General features: G+C 39.0%; 1 protein-coding gene across 14 annotated transcripts in view; it reads left to right on the top strand.

Moving 5' to 3' along the window:
- The window catches only part of BTG4 (BTG anti-proliferation factor 4), a 55907-nt gene that overhangs the window by 1372 nt on the left and 40253 nt on the right, over positions 1-14282 (top strand). For 6 of the 14 annotated variants that reach the window (XM_055094820.2, XM_055094813.3, XM_055094819.2 and 3 more), the window contains exon 1: positions 965-1195. The exons of 2 other annotated variants lie outside the window; for them this stretch is intronic. The gene's annotated coding sequence lies outside the window, so the exon portion shown is untranslated. Of the gene's footprint in view, positions 1-961; positions 1196-5455; positions 5540-14282 lie in introns of those variants that run through there. 6 more of the 14 variants (XM_055094815.2, XM_055094817.1, XM_055094812.2 and 3 more) reach the window with 5 other exon arrangements.

Raw genomic sequence — 14282 nt, 5'->3', positions numbered from 1 at the left:
TGAGTTGCTAGCTTGGTGAATACTCTACTAGACGATGGCAAATAGACACAGTGAATCATAGCATACAGTATTAACTGTTACATGGGTGGAGGGGCTTCACCTCCAGGGATTTTGCTTTCCTGGCATGAGACTGTTTCATCTTCTGTGACTCCTAGAGAGAGCTAACAGTTTAACTGTATCTGGAGAAACCGCGGGTTTCCTCGCACTTGCAGCGGACGCTCGCGGGGCAGGCTGCGCAGGACCCACGCCGACGCCGCGCTTCTCAGGCATCTTCTCTCGAAGGCTGCGGGCTGCCCGAGCCGGCGTCTTCTTCCCGGCCGGGCGGCGGTGATGCTGTGCCTTGTTTTGATGGCAGTGGAGTTAGTGATTGTAACCACCACAGTACAATCAGCTAATGACACTGCCTACAAACCGAGCACCGGGCACCCGCGGCTGCAGCTCCCGGACGGTCCGCAGCGCCGACGCGGGGTCGGGGCCCGCCTCGGACCCCATTTCACCGGGGGACGCCCTACCATGGCTGGGCGCAAGCGGCCCCCGAGGACACCCCCGGGCCCAGCGGGACCCCCGCCGGCCTCGCAGCGCACAGCACGCGTAGCTGGGCCAGCGGGCGGCGCTGCCGGGGAGGACCGGCGCCCTCCCAGGCCGGGAGCCGCGCCCCGACCCCGGTGACCCCCGGGAGTGCCGGGCCTCCCCTTCCCGCAGCCTCCCGCTCCTCTCAGGGCCCTCCCGCTCAGGTTCCCCTCGCTTTTCCTTTCCCCTTCGCCTCCTCGGCCTGGGCTCCCACTTCCTTCACGCCAGGCTTCAGTTCCCAGCCCCAAACCCTAGAGCTGGCTCTCTCGACCCCGTGCGCCCCGCCGCTCTGAGCGGCCGAGTGACTGTGGCGGGGGCGACCAACCGTCCTTGGAACCCCGCGGGCCGAGGGGCGGGGCGGGCGCGAGACGGGGCGGGGGAGGGGGGGTGGGGCGGGTGGGGGAGGGGGTGGGGGAGGGGAGGAGGCTGAGGGAAAGCGCTGTGGGCGGTCCCTGAAGGGCCTCCAAGGGAGACGCCTAGAAGATGGAGGCCCAGATTCTTGAGACGTTTCTCTTTCTGATCTAGCAGGAGGGACAAAGAGCTCCTCCACTCCCTCATTCCCCAAGAAGGCCCCCAGCCTACCCAGTTTCCGTGACCATTCCGCCCTGGGAAAGCGGCTTCCCAGGTACCTCAAATTATAGGTTTGAATTTTCCAAATGGAGGTGGACTTGGGTAGCCTCTGACATATGGGAGGATGGCTTGGAGAGTCTCATCTGCACCTCTGTGCTCTGTTGGGGACTTGGCCTTATACTCTTAGAGGGCCATGCAGTGATGTGAAGCCTGGGCCTTCTAGTCAAATAGTGAGCCAGGCAGCTTGTTAGTTACATCAAATCGTGGTCCTCTTGAGATCAAGGCCATACCATTCAAGACAGTATATATATAATAAATTACTAAAGTAGGGACTATTTAGAATAGTAGAAACTATTTGTATCAGAAATAGAAGGGAGGTCCTCAATGAGAGCTGTAATAGGTCAAAGAAGGTTCCCAGAGGAGGTGAGACTTGAGTAGATCCTTGATGCAAGAGTACATTTGGATATTCAGGGTTAGGGCTGTGGATGCCAGAAAAACAGTATCTTGTGACAGTTGGGCAAAAGGGACAGTTACAGAGGACTTCTGGGAGATCTCTGCTAATAACTTTCCTTCCCCTCCTTTGCCTTTAATGAATTAATCAGGAGAGGATAAGGAATGTTCTCTTTATCCTCACCTTGTGAAATTCAGCTGGAAGCAGCCTCCCCTAGAAATATGGTCTTCATGCATCCAGTATAGAGCACCCATTGCTGACACCAAAGGCTTAGTTCTAAATTAGTTTCTGCAAAAGAAAACTTCCCACCTATAGATTGATTCCCTAAAACCAGCAAATGGTCTCATAGATGCCACAAGTAACATGAACAGGGGCAGGTCATCTGGATCATTCAATACAAACTCCAAACTCACACTATTAAAACAACTAAAGAACTGCCCAAGGATGTTTGAATAAGTTATAGCATTTTCTTTGCATATGAAAGACAGCACTTTTTTTCCAAATGCATACTTTGTTCTGTACACCCCATAGTGAAGGGAAAGAAACCAAAATACAAAATATGTAGCACAGAAAATGTTAATTGTAAAAATTAACTCGTAGAATTAAATTGCGAAAGACAAGCCATCTACAATAACTGTATTTTGTATTCATCTTATCTTTGTGAGGGGCACAGTGTTTTAGCACACATTACATAAATGACTCACATTCACCTAAATATACATACATGAAACTAGGAGCAAAATAGTCTTCATTCCATTAACAATATGCAGACTTAGAGAAATCTTGGTTAGGAGATAGTTATAAAAACGATTCTCTTCTACCAAATTGTTAGTCACTTTTACCCAATACTATATCGAACACTTCTTCCCAACTGATGTTTTATGATTATTAGTTGCATCTTAAATATCTTACCTGAGCTGGATTGCTGCCATCCAAGGCAATGGTTGTGTTAGATGCCTTGAAAAGTAGGTTTCTACAGACTTTTCTTCAAAAGTAATAAAAAATAAAACTCATATGTAAAAGTCATGAAGATGCATTGCCTACTGAAATAACTTTTTAAAATGAGTTTATTTTCTATGTAGTACAACTAAAAATTTAAATAACGACAAAAAATGTGTGTGGCCTAGTTCTGTTGGAAAAAAAAAAAGAATGCTTGTTCTTAGGGTTGCTGTTGATTTGGCCTGCAGTTACTAGAGAAACTCCAAGGATCTCATTCCCTTTATGGTTCATGTCTAGGCATGCCTGGAGACCAGGGAGACCCATGATTTAATCTAAGTAAGAATGCTTGTGGTGTTTTAAATGCCCACACAGAGGATTGCATTTGTTTTAGACAGTACAAGGAAGGCACCTTTCAGGGGAATTGTTTACTGTTTTAATTTCTGGGCTTTTGGTGATTAGGGAGATGGAAAAGGAGCTATCAGGAGAGGCAAGGTTGATGACTAGGAGGAAGCCAAGAAGAGTGTAGAAAACAAATACCTTCTGCTTTAGCTTTGGCACATTTATATTGACTTAATTTACCACTTCTAGATACAAGACTAGATTGATAGGAATTGGGAATTAGAAAAGGTGGAGACAGGCCGGGGGTTGTGGCTCACACCTGTAATCCCAGCACTTTGGGAGGTCAAGGCGGGCGGATCACGAGGTCAAGAGATAGAGACCATCCTGGCCAACATGGTGAAACCCTGTCTCTACTAAAAATATAAAAATCAGCTGGGCGTGGTGGTGCGCACCTGTAGTTCCAGCTACTTGGGAGGCTGAGGTGGGAGAATAGCTTGAACCTGGGAGGCAGAGGTTGCAGTGAGCCGAGATCGTGCCACTGCACTCCAGCCTGGGTGACAGAGCAAGACTCCATCTCAAAAAAAAAAAAAAAAAGAAAAAAGAAAAAAGAAAAAAAAAGATGGAGACAATGGAGACAACATATCCCTCCCTTCAATACGTACAAACTCACCATCTCCCACAGCTTTTGAAGGATGTTGTTGGAAGAAGAAGAAATGAAGAATTAGACTAATTAGAAATTACTGGATTTTAGCAGCTTCTTTATAAACCTGTTTTTTTGTTTGTTTGTTTTTGTTTTTGTTTTTTTTTGAGATGGAGTTTTGCTCTTATTGCCCAAGCTGGAGTGCAGTGACGCGATCTTGGCTCACTGCAACCTCTGTCTCCTAGGTTCAAGCGATTCTTTTGCCTTATACTCCTGAGTAGCTGGGATTACAGGCGCCCACCACCATGCCTGGCTAATTTTTTGTATTTTTAGTAGAGATGGGGTTTCACTATGTTGGCCAGGCTGGTCTCGAACTCCTGACCTCAGGCGATCCACCGCACCCCCCTTGGCCTCTCACAGTGCTAGCATTACAGGAGTGAGCCACTGCACCTGGCCTAAACCTGTTTTTTTAAATGCATATTTACTCATAGGAAATATAAAACCATATCTTGGTTTATAGATCAATAAATGTCAGATTATTAAACTTCTTGATAGTATACCTAGAAACTAGTTTATATGTTGAAGCAAGACTAAATTGAAGTCAATTCAGTGCCTTTGAAGAACTAAAAATAATTGAATCTATTTATGGGAGAAGATTTTCTTTTGAGCTAAAATGAACTGCCAGCGGTTTTTATAATTCCATATTTCTAGTTTCATTTCATTGTACTCTCATTAGTAAGAGTGCACCAGATTCTTAATTAGCTTCTTGTTTATATTTATTGATTAATCAATACTGTTGCTTTCAGTATAAAATGTTAATTTATCTTTCAGGTAAATCATAAGCAGTCTAACAAAATAGTCTCTATAATTAAAGTTGCCGGAGCTCTTAGGTATGGCTTCAGTAGGAGCAAACAGGTTGCATATTTTCCATCTTTAGAGAACAATCTCTAAGGATTTATGTGGTCTAGTTGGTGAGATGGACAATGTGTGTATATATAGATAATTAATATGTTAATTATATTAGTATGTAATATGAATATATCAATATAACTTATAGTAATAGATTAAGAATTCATGTTTGTGTTATATATTCTATTTATATTATATATAATTATTTAATATCAAGATGGTTATATGAAAAAGTGCTTCAGGAATCCTGATGACTAATACATACTTCATTATTGCCAACATTTAGGAAAAAGGAAAAGGAAAATTATCAAAAGTTAGGACACAGAGAAGGCTATATGGAAAAGATGAGCCTAGAAGCAAAAATACTAGAGATGAAGAGGGAATGTTTTGGTAGCAGGAGCAATTTGTGAAGGAAAAACACAAGCAAATTTATGGAGATTGTAATGTATAAGGCCAATTGGAAGAGCAATGAGTGTGTTCCCATTGGGGAAATAAGATTAAAGAGGACTTTAACATTTAAAGTCCTCCATGATCCTACTTACCTGCCTGCTCATACGTTTCTGTGAAGTTCACCAAAAAAAAAAAAAAAGCCCAGGGAGTTTCAATTTCATTATTCTGCTCGAGGAGCCCCAGATGTATACAATGTGTTGTTTTATAAGGATTCATAAAGTAGCATAGATTAGAAGAGGGAGAGACAGAGGAGACTGAAAGACCATTTAGGAGATTAGTAAATTTCAGTACGAGGTGATGTAAAAAATATGGGATGAAGAGAGAAACTTTGTGAAGGAAACTTTGCATGACTTGGTTGATAACTGGTTCAAGTGAACAAACGGAATAAGATTAACTTCCACACTTCGACGAAAAGTAGAGGTGTTGAGGGGGAAAATCTAGTCAGAGAATAATTGTGATTTTAGGTATAGGCATGTTTAGTTTTAGGTCATGGAAGAATATTGTGGTGGAGTTAGATATGTGGAGTTAGAACTCTGGTAGGAGGCCAGAACTGAAAAGAGATTGAAGCTCTTTTATCCTCTTGATAGTTGAAGTCACGAGGAGTTCTCCAAGAAAGGTCTGCTGGCTGATTCTTCATTGACCTACCAGTCCCTGCTATCAAGGACACTAGAGTAGGTGATGACGGTAATGTATTAATCTCGAATAGAGAATAGAATGAGGAAAACAGAAGGCTCAGGATCAAATCTGAGAGGATCCCTCTCCTCTTTAGGGGCTGACAGGAGGAAGTAGATCTTGGGAAGGGTTAGCCCACAGGAAGCAGAAGAGAGGACTCTCACAAAAACCAAGCTGTTTTAAAATTCATACGCTTACGAATTCAAGAGAATCTGCTGCATTGGCACCACCACATCACCAAGGTTTGGTCAGTAAAGAATTAGCCATAGGTAGCAGATGATTGGATTGGCTCTACCAGATTTTTTTGTCCAGGGCTTTATTCATTGAGTCAATGAAGGATCAATGATCTTCTCTAGGCTAGAACTAAACAGATGAACTTTCTTGGCCTTGTCCTACTACTGATTGGCCTCTGTCATCTCTCTTAAAAAAATAAAAAATGAAAAACAATAAAAAACAAAAAAACAAAAAACAAAAACCCTCAGGTAGATTTTCAGGTTTATAAAAGTAATTTTAAGGTTTCAATAAGCTAGTTAGTAGTCTGCACAGTTGAAGAAAGTTAATAAACTTTCCCCTTCTTAAGAGCTCTAGGGTGTATTCTGTAACTCTATTAAGCCAAAAGGAGAAAACAGACTGATTATCCTGTTAATTAATTGATTTACAAGAATGAAAATACTTTATGCCATCCTCTTAAACATCACTCTGTGTCTGCTTATTCTTGTTTTTATTTCCACAGTCCTCATTTGGCACTTAAGCTTTTTTTTTTTAAAGTGGGAAACTTATATTTAGTTAAAAAATTTACATAATCCTCATTTGTTATCTTTATTTCCTCTATATTCATAGAATATATCTCAAGGATTTCATCATGCTTACATTTAGTAAAGTTCACATTGTCCTTTCTGCTCTTAGCTCCTCTATAGTTTGTTGAAATCTTAAGCTCAAATTCTACTTCCTGGGTAAAATCTTCCCTAGTACCTTTAGTTCTTCCTGATCCTTTCTCTTCTCTAATCGCTTTGACACTTAATATAGTCACTCTAAAATTAGTATGTTCCATTAATAAGAGAGTATTATTCTATATTCTAATTGTATTTTGAATTCAGCATTTTATTATAATGGTATAGAGTGCTGATACATATACACATATTTATATTAGTATAGAGTGTTGTACATAGGAACATTTTCTTATACTCTGAATTATTTTTAGTGAGTTATCTTGGTTTCTTTTTTTAAGGGGTACATATTCTTGTTTGTTACCTGGGTATTACATGCATAATGTTGGGTGTTGGGCTTCTGCTGTACTTTTCACCCCAGTATTAGGCATTGTATCCAGTAGGTAATTTTTCAACCCTCCCCACCCACCTTTGGAGTCCCCAGAGTCTATTTTCTCTATTTTCATTTCCACATGTACCATTTCTTTAGCTCCCACTTACAAGTGAGAATACGTAATATTTTATTTTCTGTTTCTGGGTTAGTTGACTTTGGGTAATGGCCTCCAGCTCCATCCATGTTGCTGCAAAGGACATGATTTCATTCTTCTTTTATGATTGTGTAGTATTCCATTGTGTATATATACACCATATTTTCTTTATCCAGTCAACAGTTGGTAGACATGTAGGTGGATTCCATGACTTTGCTCTAATTGTAAATGGTGCTGCAATAAACACACAAGTACAAGTATCTTTTTGATATAATGATTTCTTTTCCTTTGGGTAGATACCCAGTAGTGGGATTGCTGGGTCGAATGATAGTTCTATTTTTAGTTATTTGAGATATCGCTATACTGTATTCCATAGAGGTTGAATTAATTTACATTCCCACCAACAGTGTGTGAGTATTCCCTTTTCTCTGCATACACACCAATATCTGTTGTTTTTTGACTTTTTAATAAAAGCCATTCTGACTGGAGTGAGATGGTATCTCAATGTGGTTTTAATTTGCATTTCTCTGATGATTAGTGATGTTGAGCATTTTTTCATATGTTTGTTAGCTGTTTGTATTTCTTCTTTTGAGAAATGTCTGTTCATGCTCTTTGCCCCATTTTCAATTGGTTTGTTTTATGTTTGTTGAGTTGTTTGAATTTCTTGTAGATTCTGAATACTAACTCTTTGTTGGAGGTACAATTTGTAAATATTTTCTCCCATTCTGTGAGTTGTCTTTTTATCCTATTGATTATTTGTTTTGCTGTGCAGAAACTTTTAGTTTATGTCCTATTTCTCTATCTTCGTTTTTTATTGCGTTTGTGTTTGGAATCTTCATCATAAATTATTTGCTTAAGCCAATGTCCATAAGGAGTTTTCCTAGGTTTTCTTTTAGGATTTTTATAGATTCAGTTTTTATAGTTTTACATTTAGGTCTTTAATCCATCTATAGTTAATTTTGTATATGTTAAGAGATGGGGAATTAGTTTCAGTCTTCTGCATATGGCTAGCCAGTTTTTCCAGCATCATTTATTGAATAGGGTGTCTATTTCCCATTGTTTATTTTTGTTGACTTTAATTGAAGATCAATTGGTTGTATATATGTAGCTTTATTTCTAGGTTAGAGAACCCCATACTGTACCATTAATCTCTGGGTTTATTTTTGTACTAGTACCATGCGATTTTAGTTACTATAGCCTTGTAGTATAATTTGAAGTCAGGCAATTATAATGCCTCTGACTCTGTTCTTTTTGCTTGGGAGTTCCTTGGCTATTTGGGCTTTTTTTGGTTCCCTATGAACTTTAGGACTGTTTTTCCTAATTCTGTGAAAAACAAGGCTGGTAATTGGATAGGGATTGCATTGAATACAGATTGCATTGAATCTGTAGATTGCTTGGGTAATATGGTTATTTTAACCATATTAATTCTTCCAATTCATAGCATGGAATGTTTTTCCATTTATTTGTGTCATCTACAATTTCTTTCATCAGTGTTTTGTAGTTCTCCTTGTAGAGATCTTTCACCTCCTTGGTTAAATGTGTTCTGAAGTATTTTGGTCTTTTTCGTGGCTATCCTAAGTGGGATTGGATTCTTAATTTGGTTCTCAGCTTCAATGTTACTGTTTATAGAAATGCTACTGATTTTTGTACATTGATTTTGTATCCTGAGACTTTACTGAAGTTGTTAATCAGGCCAAGGAGTCTTCTAGAGGAGTCTTTAGGGTTTTCTAGGTATACAATCATATTGTCAGTGAACAGAGATAATTTGACTTCTACTTTTCCAATTCAGATGCCTTTTATTTTTTTCTCTTGCCTGATAGCTCTGGCCAGGACTTCCAGTACTATGTTGAATAGGAGTTATCTTGGTTTCTAACTTGAAACGTTATATAAATGTATGTATTTTTTGTGGTCTTTCAAACAATGCCACTTACATTGTGAATGCTCAGTAATGCAGATAGAAAATACAAATTAGGAAGAAGCTTGTGGCGGATAAAACACTTGCTTAGTATTATTGGTAAAGGAATTTTACTTTGATTAGGCTGCACTAAAATTAATTTCTTTTGAGTTCAAATCAACATTGTATGGCTGTAGAATTTTATTAGATAATGTTTTGGGAAATGCAATTTTGTTTCAGCAATTAATGTAACTTCCTTTTATGTGGCTTGACCATAATGGAACTGAGTTTATGTGTGGGTTACAGAATCAGTTCATTATTTTATAAAATAGTGCTACTTGCTTGCTGTTGTTAAAAAAATACTTTCTGTCAGAAGTGGACTTTTGCTAAAACATCTATACCTTTCCCCTCTTTAGCAATAACATGTATTTGTGAATGGATGGGTGAGCCTAGGGATATAACTTGTAGTTTAGGGAGGGGAGCTAAAGAAATGAAATGGGGTTATGATAAGACTGGTCATTACATCACAAGTCCAGCAAATTTAATATTCAATTCAGATGATATTTTAAAATTACTTTGTCTATTTTAAAACTTTTATAAGCATAACTATTTTCATTTTATAAGTGAAGTTTAGCTAAAACCAAGAAGACAAATGTAGAACCAGATTTTCGAGTTTTACCTTCATCGATGAACTTTGGGGCTTGACTATTCCTTAGCCATCAAGTTGAATTTCCTAATTTTAAAATGAAGAATGCAATTCTAGAAACTATTACTTGTACAAGGTCATGTCAGTCATATTCATGTTTTATACCATTTGATTCTCTGTTACAGGCATAATAGGAAATAAAATATGTCTATGTTGCTTCACTGCCTTTCTGTTCTTCATCCTCACTCCAAATGGCCAGAACCTCTTATTTCTTGTTTTCTGTGGTTCTTCACCCAGACATAATCCCCTCACCCAAACAGAACACCATCCTGTTGCTCTACTATGGATAGTTCATTGGACATTTTCAAAAAGATATACTTGAAAGACAAGGTTTTAAGCAAGGGAACAAATGTCTTATAATGAGAATTTTAGACATGACACAAGGATAGTGGGAGAGTTGTTCAAATTTCAGCAGTAATTTTCTCTTCTACTTAGCTCTGGGATTGGCTTAGGCCAGACCAGGTTGGTCTTTCTGCTAAATTCTGACATCTTGTCAGTGGACATTACTCCTTGGGTATTTAATTGCCATTGAAAGCTCAGTATACCTCAATCTGAACGAATCACCATTTGTTTTATACTGATTCTTCCACTGAACTTCATTCTTTCAATGATAACATTAATCTGTTGGTTACAAGTGTTTGAAACTTGGGGTAAATTTTGAGTATTTCATTTCCCAAACTTTACATCCAAGTAGTCACTTGTGTATGTATTTGGTTTCCCTCTCTAGATAATAAGCCTCTTGAAAGGAAAGTTGAATTTTGTTTTTACCCCCAGCCCCACTAATACTTAGTGTCTGTGAAGTAGGTGGTCAGTAAATAGTCACTAAGTGAGTGTTAATTAAAACAGAAGGTGTAGTTGTCATTAATGTAAAGGAGGTGATTTAAATAAGGTGTTTCAAGTCATAAACAAGTAACGGAAGGAAACCTTGCATGATGTTTACTTTTTATTTGATTGTTCTTTCCTGAAATCTAAGTACATTGTTATTCTACTATTCTATTCATAACTTTCAAGGCCTGCCTGGGCCTGTTGCAGAAAATAATGCTAGGAGAGGGTTCAAAACCTCATTAATGTACTTCACCAACTCAAAGTGCAAGGGAACAGTTTGTCATCAGGAAGATGAAGTAATGAAAGAATTATAAAAACACCTGGCACCATTCTAGTATTGTAAATGCAAACTGACCATTTGAAAAGAAAAAAATTTTTGTGTTTGTTAATGCATCTGTTGCCTTTAGTTCAGAAGCAAAATTTCAGCAGTATACAAGGAGTTACCCTAATTTTCAGCTTTGTCCCTTTTAACATAAATTTTAAAAAATAATCTTTGCAAAAGTTACCCTAGCAAATGGCTAGAAAATATGAGAATAAATGATGCAAATTTGTCCTAATAATCTGTTAAACTTAAGGCATTATTAAGCAATCAAAAGTGTAAAATAAGCTTAAAATCTTCTTCACAGCTAAGGCGGTATCTATCTTAATGATTTCCACTTTTGCTGCACATTAGAATCGCTTGGGGAACTTTTAAAAATCCTGATGTGCAGGTTGCACTCTATACCAATTAAGTCAGAATGTCTTGGCCGGGCGTGGTGGTTCACACCTGTAATCCTAGCACTTTGAGAGGCCAAGGTAGGAAGGTTCCTTGAGCCCAGGAGTTCAAGACCAGCCTGGGCAACATAGGGAGACTCCATCTCTGTTGAAAAAAAAAATGTCTGGGGTAAGGGATAGGAGGCAGACATTGGTATTTTTAAAAGATCTTCAGGTGATTCCAAAGTGCAACAGTTTAGGTACCCCAGCCACTGAGGAAGAGGAATGACAACTACATCATGGACAGCTGAAACAAACAAGATACTATGGAGTTGGAAGATTATTAAGGTCCTACTTTCACGTTTGTTTATTTTAATATGTTCTGGGTACATAGTAGATGTTTAAATATTTACTAAATTGAATTAAATTAATCTTAATTAAATCGTAAATCATATTCTTAGATATCAAGATGCTCAGCCACCCATTTCATAGTCCTTTTAAACAATTTTTAAAAATTGATACATAATAGTTGTATGTACTTTGGGGGTACATGTAATATTTTAATACTTGTATACAATATATAATGATCAAATAAGGTAATTGGGATATCCATTACCTCAAACATTTATCTTTTCTTTGTGTTGAGAACATTACAAATCTTCTAGCTATTTTGAAATATACAACAATTGTTACCTATAATTTGTCTACTGTACTAGAATAACTAGAACTAATTGCTTCTATCTATTTTTGTATCCTTTCCTCTGCTGTACTGGAATACTATAACTAATTTCTTCTATCTATTTTTGTATCCTTAACCAACTTTGATAATCCTTATACTTACATTTCTTATACCTCTCAAGCATCAAAGACATTACAATAGCCAGCACACTACCTAATATATGTATTTCATCTCAGTTCATCACTAGTGAAAGGTTTTTTTTATTTTTTTGAGAGGGTCTTTGCTCTGTTGCCCAGGCTGGAGTGCAGTGACACAATCATAGCTCATAGCTTACTGCAGCCTCAAACTTCTGGGCTCAAGTGGTCTTCCCACCTCAGCCTTTCGAGTAGCTAGGGCTACAGGTACATGCCACACCAAGCTGACTTTTAAAATTTTTGTAGAGACAGGGGTCTTGCTGAGTTGCCCAGGCCGGCCTCAAACTCCTGACCTCAAGTGATCCTTTCGCCTGGGACCAAAGTGTTTGCATTTCAGGCATGAGGCCCTCTGCCCAGCTCAAGAACAAGTGCTTTAATGTTATCTAGTATAATCTTAATTACAACCTTATGAGTTCACTATTGTACCTCCCATTTCACAGGCAGAAAATTAAGTTGCCCAAGGTTACACAGATGGTGAGTCCTAAAGTTGTAATTCACACCCAGGTCTATCCGATCTTAATGCCCATATTTTTAAACTTTGTATTGTGCAGGAATGGAAAGATATGACAAAATGATAGCATTAATGAAAAAGAGTACTTGCAAATTCAATGTGAGTCTGTGGTGTGATGCCACTGCCAACAAGGTAAAAGCCACCTGAGGTTGTGTTCTGGAATACAGTATTCAGAGGGAGGGAAGAAACAGTCCCATGCTAGTCTTTAGGGGTGGAGCACACCTGGAGCATTGTGTGCAAGCTGGAAAAAAGAGGATTACTCACACACCTGACACTCATTGTGATGTGAGTACCCAGCACGGTGAGCTGTGTCTGTAGGAAAAACTCTTAAAAAGCTGAGACTATTTAGGCTCCACAAAGAGAAAGCTGAGGGAGGCTGAGTAGCTAGTATTTGAAATATCATCATGTGGTGGAACATTAGACACGATTGGTGTAGTTCCAGAAGGAAAAACTAGGCTGCACATATAGGAAAATCAGAGGTAGATTTGGCTCCACACAGAAAGGAAGGTCTGGCTGTTATTTGGGGCTTTTTAGAAATGAAATGGACTTCCTTGTAAGACAGTGAATTCCTTTTCACTAATGAAGAAACTGAATGATCACTAATCCTGAGCGTTAAAGACTTAACGTATGTCAGGTGTGGCTTCTTAACGCTTAATGGGTATTAGAATCACCTGGGGGAACTTGATAAATACTGATTGCCAGGCCTTACCTTGAGAAGAGTTGCTTCAGCAGATCTGAAATAAGGTCCAAGAATCTGAATTTTTAAATTTATTTTTATTTTATTTTATTTTGAGATGGAGTCTTACTCTGTCACCCAGTCTGGAGTGCAGTGGTGTGATCTTGGCTCACTGCATCCTCCGCCTCCTGGGTTCAAGTGATTGTCCTGCCTCAGCCTCCTGAGTAGCTGGGACTACAGGTACATGCCACCATGCCTGGATAATTTTTGTATTTTTAGTAGAGACGGGGTTTCACCATGTTGGCCAGGCTGATCTCGAACTCCTGACCTCAGGTGATCCACCTGCCTCGGCCTTCCAAAGTGTTGGGATTATAGGCATGAGCCACCGCGCCTGGCCAAGAATCTGAATTTTTAACAAGAAACACAGTGAGTCCAGATCACATGGTCACTGACCCACCCTTTGAGAACTGGTGAGGTTAGATAAACTCAGATCTCTTCCACTTATCCTACAAATAAACACTTTAGTAAAAAATGTGTAGTCAACATAATGACTGCTCAAAGTTGTCTTAACAAGTTTTATAAGAAATCTAAGGCAAAATTCCTTAATATGTTGTCAGCTAAGCTAGAGATGACATCATTGGAATGTACGATATTAGGATATGGAAGGAGAACACTTGATTCTCACTCTGTGTTATAAAAGATAAGATTATAATAGCAAAATAGAAAATATAGATCCAGTTTGAAAATTTTAAACACTTCAAATAGAGAACCCACTCCACTTATGCCAAGGAGCAATCAGATGGAGACCAGATTGGCATATGAAAAAGCCGTATGATCATTTCAATAGGCAGCACCTGTGTAAGGTGAAACACCCATCAGCCTTTAGGCCCAGGCTTATATAAACTTCAGCCTCGAACTCACGAACAGGTGTGGGTGAGAGTTGGAAACATAAGGGATAGTGCGGTTGGTCTTCTAAGTCTCGTCCACTTTTCTTAGGGGCTAAAGAGCTTTTGTTGGCAAGTATAATGTGTTTGATTATTCCTAAAGCATGCAACTTGGAGCCACATTTTGGAATTACTCTCTCCTGAAATATTTTGCTCTTTGTTAATATATCTTTAAAAAGTGATGCTTGAGGTAATTACTGTCCCAT

Source organism: Pan paniscus, chromosome 9, assembly GCF_029289425.2.
Source record: "Pan paniscus chromosome 9, NHGRI_mPanPan1-v2.0_pri, whole genome shotgun sequence".
In the NCBI taxonomy this organism is placed as follows: domain Eukaryota; kingdom Metazoa; phylum Chordata; class Mammalia; order Primates; family Hominidae; genus Pan; species Pan paniscus.
This window is presented reverse-complemented; position numbering and strand designations above follow the sequence as displayed.